The 11,022-nt window shown below is 42.2% G+C and overlaps 1 protein-coding gene across 2 annotated transcripts in view; it reads left to right on the top strand.

Annotated features, from left to right (window-relative positions):
- Positions 1 to 11,022, top strand: part of siah1 (siah E3 ubiquitin protein ligase 1) — a 29,383-nt gene that overhangs the window by 10,954 nt on the left and 7,407 nt on the right. The window contains exon 1 of one of the 2 annotated variants that reach the window (XM_079568321.1): positions 3,657 to 3,840. The exons of the other annotated variant lie outside the window; for it this stretch is intronic. The gene's annotated coding sequence lies outside the window, so the exon portion shown is untranslated. Of the gene's footprint in view, positions 1 to 3,656; positions 3,841 to 11,022 lie in introns of those variants that run through there. 2 annotated transcript variants of the gene reach the window in all.

The raw sequence follows: 11,022 nt of genomic DNA, 5'->3' as shown, positions 1-11,022 counted from the left end.
TTAACTATAGGAGAAGGTCTGTAAATCTTAAGTTACACTCTTCGTCATTTAATCAGCACTTAAGGTAGAGTATGTAAGAATATTTTATAAAAATGACTTATCTGTGTCTCAAGATGAGGTATGTTGTTCAAATCATATGTAGATACTGATTTTACTTCTAACAATTGTAATGTATATCTATTCACAATGATAAAAAAATCTGAAAAGATGTACAAGTTATTTGTTGGCATTTTCAGTGTTGGTTCTCTGGACAATTATCAAATCGGAAAGCAGAATGACCCCCCAAATCCTCTTCTGCTACTTCCACAATCCCAGCACCTGTCCCCAGTCAAATCCTTATTAGTGCTAGTGCAGCCTCCAGTAGTTAAAGCATAGTGACTGAACTCTTCAGGTTTTTAGCTTTTAAATGAAGAAGGACATAGAGTAAAACTTGTGCCCTCACACACAGCTTAAGGCAACCTAAGTGCAGTTTTAGATGTAGTGCCAGTTTTTTAAACCACCTGTTTATCATTGGTGACTTGGGTTTGTCATCTCTCATAGATAAAAGCAACATCTTTCAGATCCTTATTTCCCAAGCCACTGAGGCGACATTCAACCTAAGCATCCAAGCATGTGTAAAGTCAAGTTTCAAAGTAGCCCATGTGACAACAACAATAGTTACAGGCCTGTATTTAAATTGTTAAAACTTGCATATAGGAAAAAAATAATCACATGTTAATTCTCAACTTCCTTGGATAGATTTAAGAAAGAACGAAAAACTGTATTGTGCAGCCCTCTTTGTGGAGAGGCATTTCTGTCAAGGCATTTTACTCCATGGAATGTAAACACTTTGGCCCAGTAGTTGAGGGGTGTATAATATCATATACTAAAAATTGGAATTTGCTTGTTCTCCGTGAGTCTTTGGTTTTCAAAGCAGTTGATGCAGGTACTGCACTGTGGCCATGCACTGCTCCAGACCTATACAATCAAATCTGTACATTCAAATTATACACTCATTACTCTCTTGCTCCCTCTGTTAGCTCTCCAGTGAGCCCCAGATAACTTTCCAGCTGTTTCCACTTTCTCTCAGTGTATGTGAATCTAAAGTACTAAAAAGAATATACTGTATATGACTTAATACTATTTCTTTCTCTTTTTATTTCATAACATGGTCATTCCAAAAATATTCTTGAGCCTGATGAGTCCACTTCCAGTATGTTAAAAAAAAGGGGGGATTTAAACCTGAAGTTGCAATAATACTAAATTCACATATCAGAAAAGAATAAGGCCCCATATTAAACATACATATTATCATCAATAAATGTATTGAAAAAATTTGGAAACTCCGGATCGCTGCATTTTGACAAAAATGTGGGTGGTTTTGTAAGCCTCGTGCTCGTGCACAGTGCTCATACCAGCAGAGCTTAACATTCCCCAGCCTCTGGACCTCCACTTCCTTCCTTCTCCACTCTTCCCTTTCCCTCTCTTCATGCATTCCTCTTTTCATGCCTTCTCCTCAGTATTTTTGGCTTAATCATTTGACTAAAAAATGATCCATCCCACACAGTTCTGGATCTTTGTTTTGATTCAGCATGGGATGAAAGTTTTGACCATGAACACACCCACAGTAAACAACAAATATGCTTTCTCATATTTTAAAATGGTTCCCTCCATAATGTTGTTGTAGAATGGAGAACTTGGGAACTCTTCCAGCACACTATCAAAACAAAAACTTTAGTTTGTTTGTGCTTTGTCTCTTACATCCTTAGCTGCTCAGTTTTTTTCTTGCATTTTGACTAAATCAGGACCACTATTTGAGAACCTATAGGCGATAATCTTTTTCCAGTTTTCTAATTAGTGCAACTTTTAAGGGAGGTGTCGCAACCGTACATCTCTATTTTAAAGCCAGCCGCACCTTCAATGACAAACCTAGCCAAGTAGAAAAGTTGATTGGAAAGAGGAGCGAAGGAGGAATGAAGAAGGGGGAATGGTTAAAATCTATTAAAAATAGATGCACACTGTTGCTGTGTCCTTGGGCAAGACACTTCACCTACCTTGCCTCTGGTGTCTGCGTACATTGGTGTGTGAATTAGAGTGTGGATGGGTAACTGGTTCCTTGCTGTCAAGCGCTTTGGGCTTAATAAAGGTAGAAAAGTGCTTACATGTCAAAGAACAAGCCACTCCGGATTGTAGCCATGGGCTCATTTGCACCCGTTGTCCCACAGGCGCACTCTCAAACACACTCTCATTCATTCTGGCCTATTGTACATGTTTTTAGTAGTAGAGCAAACCGGAGTATTCGGAGCAAACCTACACAGTTATGGGGAGAACATGCAAACACTACACAGAAAGGCCCCGTCCAGGTGGGAATCGAACCCTGGACCTTCTTTTTTTGAACCACTGCGCCATCGTGCCGCCCATACAAGTTGAAAGCAGCTAAAAGCCAGGGTGTAGAACCAGAACTACAAGAGCTGATGAAGTCTCTTGGATGTAAGATGAAATGTGTCTGACTGAAAAACAGACCTGAGAGCTTTCTATTTTTGATCACTGCAGAAAGACATTATGATGACATGACTGGTGATTGAAGAGGCTTTGGTGAAGAATGGTTGCACTATGGCTAAGGTTTCTCAGTCAGTCTGCACCAGGGCAGCTTTGGGTCTGTTGACCACTGTCACTTCAAAGAAGAATCTCATCATCAGCTCCCTACACAGTGTACACATGCATTCAGAATACACATTTAAAATACTCATTTGGGGTAACTGTTTTCCAGTAAAGGTCCAGTAAAATGAGTGTTAAATAAGTTTGTAGTGTAACAATGTAGCCAAAAGCCACTTTTATGCATAGATTTTATGCAAATGTTGAAAGTGTTAACATTTTATGATGAGTATTTGGTATTATTCTGTATCTAAAGACAATTTTAAAGTATTCTCCACAACACTGACATGTAACATTCTGATCCCCTGTCCTTCATGCCTCCCGTACACATTGCATGAGAAGACACAATTTAGGGATGAGAAATGTTTCAGTCTCTCAGAAGGTGTTTGAGTCTCTGTGTGTGAGTACTCACTTACATCCCATAAGCCTCTGCTCTCAACAGGGCAATCGGATTAAATTTTAAAGAGTGCTCGCACGCTTTCTACTGTCCTGTGCACTACTAGACTACTGGGAGCCAGGGACAATGCACTTACATAACCAGCGCTCCTCTTTTCTCAACCCGCTCTGTGTGTACTAGGCCTGGTCTAATATTCAGCCCCTCCCACAACAGGCCCACTAGTCCCACCCCTCACCCCCCTTCCTTTGACAGCCTCTCTGTTTGGGTGAGGGGAATGCCTTATGTACAGTGCACACGACCTCTTAATCTTTAATCTCATGCAGTTGCATTAGTAGAGAGAAAAAACCCGCACACACTACCCACACCAACATTGTTATTGTGTTTATTTAACATATGACAGTGATGAGATAGGCTACATTAGAATGGTTCTTATAAAGTAAAACAGAGCGGTCTCTGAGAAGCCACAAAGCAGCAAATGTGTTTGAATCTTTCGTACAATGTCTTGAATGTATGTTAAATGAGCAAAACAAATTAACAACAATAAAGCCCTCCGTATATTCTGTCAATAAAAAGAAAGCAATGAATGCAGCAGCTCCGCAGCTCGTGCAGAGCGCGCCCCCGCGACTTGAACAACTGTGCGCGCTCTAGAGCGGCTGGTACTTAACGCTGGCGTCTGTGTCTCAGGAGCTATAGCATTGGACTGAAAACCGACAACCGAATGAACTACACAATAGGAGGATTCCCCGTCGGTCAACTCTTTACACTTTTGGCTGTTTCTCCGCAGTAGAAGGGAGGATATTTAGTCCGAGGTAAGCGGGTGTGCCGTGGCCAGACGACGGCTAATTTTCGAATGCAGTGTAGTGGGGAAAACAACAGCCCGCTGTAGCAGTAGCAGACGATAGCTTCCTTCAGCACGGGGCTATCATTGAACTAGCGCTAGCTGAACTAAACGGACGTGTACCCGAATGTGAATGTACTAGTCTCCGGACAGTGAAGTGCACACTTGTATTTAATGTGCTGATAATGGATGTGACGTGAAACGCGCGCCAGGATCCAGTGGTCTCTGCATGCTAAACGTTAGCTTCTCTTGGGGAACATGCTAAGCTAAGTGGGCAGTGGTTTAGCTTGCTCAGGCTTCTGTAGTGCTGCTTTACGACAAGACGGGGCCTTGAATACCAGTAACAGTTGATGCTAGTTTGCTTCGCCTTGTCTGCCACCGGACAAGGGCATTTACATGTATTATGATCCGAGCAGGACAGCACCGGTCAACAGAAACTGTGGAGCTGTTGTGTCCTGTTGATACCGGCAGACCTGGTTTGGTAGCTGCAGCTGAGGAAGTGATGACTAATGTTTACTAGTACGTTTGGTACCGTCTTACTGCTGTTCTCAGGAGAGAGTTGGGTTTAGTTTGTCTCTAACGACTAGACAGTTAAAGGGGGCCTATTATGCAAAATCGACTTTTTCAAGCTTTACATCATGTTATTAAGTCATTCCCTCATTAAAACCATGCCTGAAGTGTTGCCTTGGCACATTCACGTATTTTCGAGTAATCTGTAGAAACTCTGATGGCAGCCATTTTAGGGATAAAACGCCTGATTCCTTCAGGAAACGCCCTCGACCTCCAGGATACGCCTCCGACCTTTCGTCACCAGCCGAGTAACCAACCACCGCTCCTCAGCAGAACCCCCTCCCCGCAGTGTCTAGCCCTAAGATGTAAACAGAGTCATCATGGATGATTAGCTTCATGTGTTGTGAACCGGAGCCACAGCAGACTTTTACAAAGACACACATCAGTGTTTCTGTTACCGAAACACCCAGGATTAAAACCGGTGACAAGAACACTTATTTCAGTGTCTGGTTCTGCGCTGGGCCTTGATGATGCACAGAGCCTCCGGAGAAAGCTAATGCTAAGCTAAACCTCGAGTCATCACGTGAAAACGAGAAATATGCACAAATAAAGTCAATAAAACCACCACACACATAAAGAACCGTTTAACAATGATCACACACGGAGCCAGGCTTGTTGATTTGGAAGTTTATTGCTCACATTTCATCTACAATGGGTCATAGCCGAGTGGTTTTCTCCCGGAGCTAACAAGCTAGCCGCGACAAGCTAACGGGAAAATTCACTGAATACAAGCAGCATATTATGCATTGAAAACGTCACTAAAACAGGCAACTGCTTGAAGCAGCCTTTATGATGATCACACAGGGAGCCTGGCTTGTTGATTGTGTAGTTTATTGCTCACATTTCATCTACAGTGAGTCGTAGCCGAGTGGTTTCTCTCGGAGCTAAGGCACTATTAGCCGCGACAAGCTAACAACCTTCACCTTCACAACATTCATTGAAAACAGGCAGCATATTATGCACAAATAACGTCAATAAAGCAGGCAACTACTCGAAGCAGCCTTTACGATGATCACACAATGAGCCTGGCTTTACACATTTGTGGTTTATTACAGACTTTTCATCAACAATGAGCTGTAGTCGATTATAACAAGCTAACGGGTAACCTCGAAAAACCATTGTCCACTTGCACAGATAATGTCCGTCTTTGAATCGTATGGGCTCCTGCAGATCCTGGTGTCGTCCATGGGGGTATAGTTAGAGATCCATAGGGCATGGCAGATGCAAAGAGATAGCCTCCAAACAGCAGTTATTTTTCAGGCAAGAGCCCCTTCCAAGCGTCCGGTGTGGAAGGTTTGTTTCCAAATAATATCCTGTGTGGCCATTGTTCACAAAGTGATAAACAGTAGGTCCTTTCCAACAATAAAAATTAAAATGCACCGATCGTAGTTTCAATACTTGAGACAACGAGCGGAGTGTTGTTGTGATGCCACAGACAGCGTGTGGAGGGGGCGTGTCGGAAAGGGTCAGAGGTTCTTAAAGAGACAGGGGCCTATTTCAAGTCATTTGCTAACGCCATTTTGAAAGAGCAATTTTATACAAGGCAGTTATTCTAATTTACTGCATTGACAGACCAACAGAAGGTTTCGTCATCATTGTAGTGTCCTATAGACTGGTGCTATGTGGCTGAAAAAAGCATAATACCCCCTCTTTAACTGATATTTTTCTCCCGGTGGTTTCGCAAATAAGTTGCATACCGACAAAGCAGTGGCACTCCACGTGAAACTTCTCTGGCCATTAATCGAAACTCATTGTAAACCCATGTTGACAAATGTGCTTATTTAAACAACAAAGCAACGTGTGTGCACTTTTACAACTTATTTACAGGCGGTGCTTTACAAATCATTGTGTGTAATGTAATGTTGAGCATTTTGTTGGCACTTTAGAGTGGAGAACTGATCTTAGGACGGTTTACCTTGGCATCAGCATAGAAGCTGTAAAGTGTCTCCATCACATGAATGTTGCATGTACTGTTCGTGTGCTGACTGCAAATGCATCATCATGTTTGGGGATATTTGTTCATAGTATTGGTTACTCACTTGATGTTTTGGATGTGAAGAGCACATGTGAACTTGTTGTGACCTGATGCTTCCTCTGCTTTTACAGAGTAGGCTCGAGCTGTAGGCGGCTCATGGTCATATGTGAATAAGTGATGCAACATGATAAAGATTATGTCAGTCACAGTACGAGAATCTGGAAAGCCCTTGTTTACAAATATAATTGTGTTTTGCTTAAAGTGCTACAAGATTGGGGTAAATATAACTCATTTATATTTTGTTACATTGAATGATTGCCTTGCCTATGCACTATACTGACATATCTGTTGATTGATTTGATCTTTCTGTAATCAATAGTTTGCCTCTTGTATTAGTGAACTTGTGCACATCTTTGCGATTTTCCCTTGCTGCTAGTCACTACCACTGCAAGTAAATGCAATTACTTTTTTTTTGCTATGTTTTAGAACAAACCCTCAGTTTATTGTGTGTATTAAATGTGAACTGCCAAAAGTACATATGTACAAACAACATTGTAGAACATTTGAATACATGTTATCTTTTACAATTGAAACTTTTACAATTTTCATTTTCTTTTTGATGGTGATCAGTTGTGCAGCCCCCCATGGAACATTCTAGATACTATATTATGATGGAATGAATACCGAGATTAGATTGAATTGTAATCTAAAAGATTTCAATTGTTATTACAATTGATGTGGATTTCTGAAATTCCTCAACAGTCAACAACTCAACAAAGTATCAGGAGGTAGTATAAGGTGGCTGTGACTCACGGCTGGTGAAGGCTGAGGTAATTCTATCTCCGTCAGTAAAACCAAAGGGACTCCCTGTTCGGTTAATTCTCCTTGTGTGCACGTGCGTGTGCACGCATGTGTTAGTGCGCTGCAGCCGTGCAGCTCTGTTTACAGTTGAGCCTGAAGGTGTGAGTTTTTCATGTGGAGTTGGTATTGATATCAGCTCTGTGTGGCTTCTCCATGACAACAAGCTGCTTAACAGCATGGTCAGCCGCCTGTTTATCCTGCAGTGGAAAATAGGGTTACCCAGAGTGAAGAAGGTACAGCATTACCACGAGAAGCATATTTGTTTTCTCTGTTTGTGTTTCATTCATTATGGATTACATCGACTGGGGTCCAGCTCGCTACATACCATTCACTGTTATGGTAAGGGACCAAAGCTGTAATCTCCCACACTTTTGAACATTTCTAGAAATATTGGATATGGATGGCTTGTTCACTCCTGTCCACGTCTGTACAGGCTGGTTGTTGGTCCAGGAGAAATATGTTTTTATGTCTGTTTTTGATGGGCACGATTCTAGTGGATATCTTCACATTTGTGATGAACTATGGACGTGACAAATTTTAAATGTGCTTCATGCTTACACTGGCCTAACTTGAAGTTGAAATAAGGTCATCATCTGTGTTTACTCGACTGCTTTTTCTTTTGACATTTGAAACCTTGCATATGACAGACAGTGTTTGACTTGTATTTGAAATGGAAATATTGAAATCAGTTGGGCGTGTCTTGTTTTCCCTCACACCTACACTCTCTTTGATTACACAACACATTTGCTCTCTCGTCTTTGTCCAGAGATGTGCACGGCTAAAGGAACCCTGTGGAAGGTACACATGAGAGTGGGGCTGCTCCAGATGGACTCTCTGACCATCGACTGGTGTCACATGCTACTTAACTTTACAGCCCTCAGCCACTCAGGTGATTCGGGCCAAAAATGTATATCATGAAACAAAACCCCCAAATCAATATTGTCCATGACAATATGGCCCTGCCCAAATGTATAGGCAATATGTATGCCTCTTTGAGCATACGTAATGAATGTCCAGTTTGCTCTGCCCAATCCCGTCACATCTTGGAAGCTAGGCAGGAAGGGCCTGGTCGGTACTTGGAGGGGAGATGTTTGGGAACACCAGGAAGCCTGGGTGAATGGAGTGACTGGTTGGTGGTGGTCGGAGGGGCCGATAGCATAGACTGGTAGCCTTGCTTCCGTCAATCTACCCCAGGGCAGCTGTAGCTACAATAGCAGCTTACCACCACCGAGTATGGTGTGAATGAATAATGCAAGAAATTGGAAAAACGACTTAAAGCGTCTGGAAAAGCGCTATATAAGACGAATTAATTAACTTTGTGACTGTTTTGAATATGTCACAATATTTTTTTCATCTACACATGACATTGGTGTTACACTTTGCAGCTGCTCTGGACCCTTTGGCCACTTTCAATTTACGCCGTTGTAATTTGACTTCACAGCCGGCACCTGCCACACTGGGATCCCAAAGGTCCATGTCATCTGGAATGGTTAAGCACTTCTCTGTGTAAACCTATAGGATTATTTCAGTTCTGGTGCTCACATGCTCAACTCCAGTGACTCTGAGGTATATGCTTCAAATAACTTGTGGGGAGACTGTACAGGCAGCTGGGAAGGTCGAGGAATCTGAGCTTTTGTTTCTAACCAGTGTTTCTACAGAATCCTGTATCATGTTCTAGTCTTACACAGGCACCATTATTAACAATCATTTTACATCTTAGTAGCTTTGTTCAGATGACATTCCTGTGGAAATGAAGAGCTAAGTTTGCTTTCAATACAGATCAGGGAGCCAACGTATGACTATCAGTTTTAGATTCTATTGATGAAGCACTTACCCCTGAATATAGTCCAGTTTGAGTCTAGGTTTGGGTAGGGTGTGAGACTGGTTGTATTTTGCTCCTGGGTGGATTTTAAAATGTGCAAAGTGAACTGTATCCTTCAATCACAAGTCTCTGTGCTTCACTGCTTTCAGCTCCTGTCTTAAACTTGAAGCGTGCTCACTTTTCACTTTACACTGGCACAAGTGGAGAAAGTGGACAGAAATTAGAACGGTCAGCTCTTTACATACTCTCTGTATTAATGCTGCATTATCTTAAAGGACATATTTTCTGACCAGTTTTTGTTGAGATTGCTGTTGGAATTGCCATTTGAGAAAATAAATATTCACTTCACAGTGCACTTTGTAAATTCCGTCTACAGCTGCACATTATATCGCCAGACAATTGAGTAAGCAAATAGCAAAATCCCACCCCAAACCCGCCATTGTCCATTTATAAATAAGCTAATACATGATTATCATCCATATTGTTGTTGGCCAAGAGTTTCATGAGCTGTAGTTGCTGGACAAAAAAGCTGTTTCTGCTACTGGAATATCTTGCACGTTTACTTTCTAAGTTTTGCAGGTTTAGATTCTCTTGGAGCAGTGATAATTCAGCAGTGGGTGGATGATTTGTTGTCACTGCACATGCAGCTCACGGGACATCGTGGCTCAAATACATTGTGTCTATGCTGGAGAATAATTACTTTTGTGTAACCTCTGAGCCGAAATAATGGCTAATCCATATTTATGTCAAACAGTAACATGAATTGTAGTGTTTCTGCACGTCCTTCTCACCTTCGTCAGGTGAGAATTACATTTCTCAAATATCTCATTACCTGACCCTCTGATCAGACAATGCATTTTAGAACATGTTTGCAGACATCTTTACTACAGATTGTCCAAGTTTTCTATGTTTTAAATCCATCTAGAGCTTTTAGTAAATGACATTGTATTGCCTAAATAATTGCAGTCTTTGTCATTTCGATTGCAATTAATTGTACAGTTGTAGTTGGTTTGCATATTCCCATTTTAGCTAGAAAGTTTGTGTGAAAGTGCTTCAGACAGTTGTAATGTGCGAACATGGCCTGAGATTGGTTAAGCTGACTGACCCGCTGGCAAACGAGTTTTGGCCCACAGCATTATTTTGGTTTGAGTCGAGCTGCGCCTCACTCTTGTGTGTGTTTGGAAAGGAAAAGGGGGAGGGACTTCGGCAGAGATTGTGTCTAAGAAAGCAGCAAACAAGCCCTGGGAATGTTGGGTTGCTATAATAATCTGTGGTGGTGACCGTTAAGTCTTCACCAGATAGTTGGATATTATTTGTATTTATGCTTTATGGTGTGGTATCATTGTTGACAGAAAAAGTAAAGCTTGATGATGTGGAGACGATTGTACACTACAGGGGAAAGGGAACGAAGTGCGCAAAGCATAGAGTCAACGGGGGCAAATTGTACAGCCCGCAGCCAGACAGCCCTGAAATCTGAGACGCGCACAAGCACAGAGTCGGGGAGGGGGAGAGCATGTCCAGCAGCAAAATATGCAGCCAGAAGTAGGCTGTAAAAACTCTGGCGGCACAAAATGTACACAAAAAACTAAAAATGCTGAAGGCTAAGGAAAGTGAGTGTAAATGTAGGTGGGGGGAAAAGAAGTTTGATGAAGCTGTCCAGGGATAAAGGAGATGCGCGCGTGGGCCTGCTCTGTTTGCACTGACACCGGATGCCGGCTCAGCGCTCCTTGTGACTTGGGCACAAACACGCCCCACAGCAGCGACAACGCTGCACAACAGTGCGCATGGTGAGAGTGAGGGACGCCAACAACACGAAGTCAGGGGGCTGAGACTTAGCGCGGGGCTTTCCCACCCTCCTCTCACTTGTAGTCTTATGGAAGAGCTTCTAGAAACATTTTTAAAACTTGTCACGAACTATAAGGAGG

This window comes from Gobius niger (assembly GCF_951799975.1).
Source record: "Gobius niger genome assembly, chromosome: 12".
Taxonomy (NCBI): domain Eukaryota; kingdom Metazoa; phylum Chordata; class Actinopteri; order Gobiiformes; family Gobiidae; genus Gobius; species Gobius niger.
The sequence above is the reverse complement of the archived record's forward strand: the minus strand, read 5'-3'. Positions and strand labels throughout refer to the sequence as shown.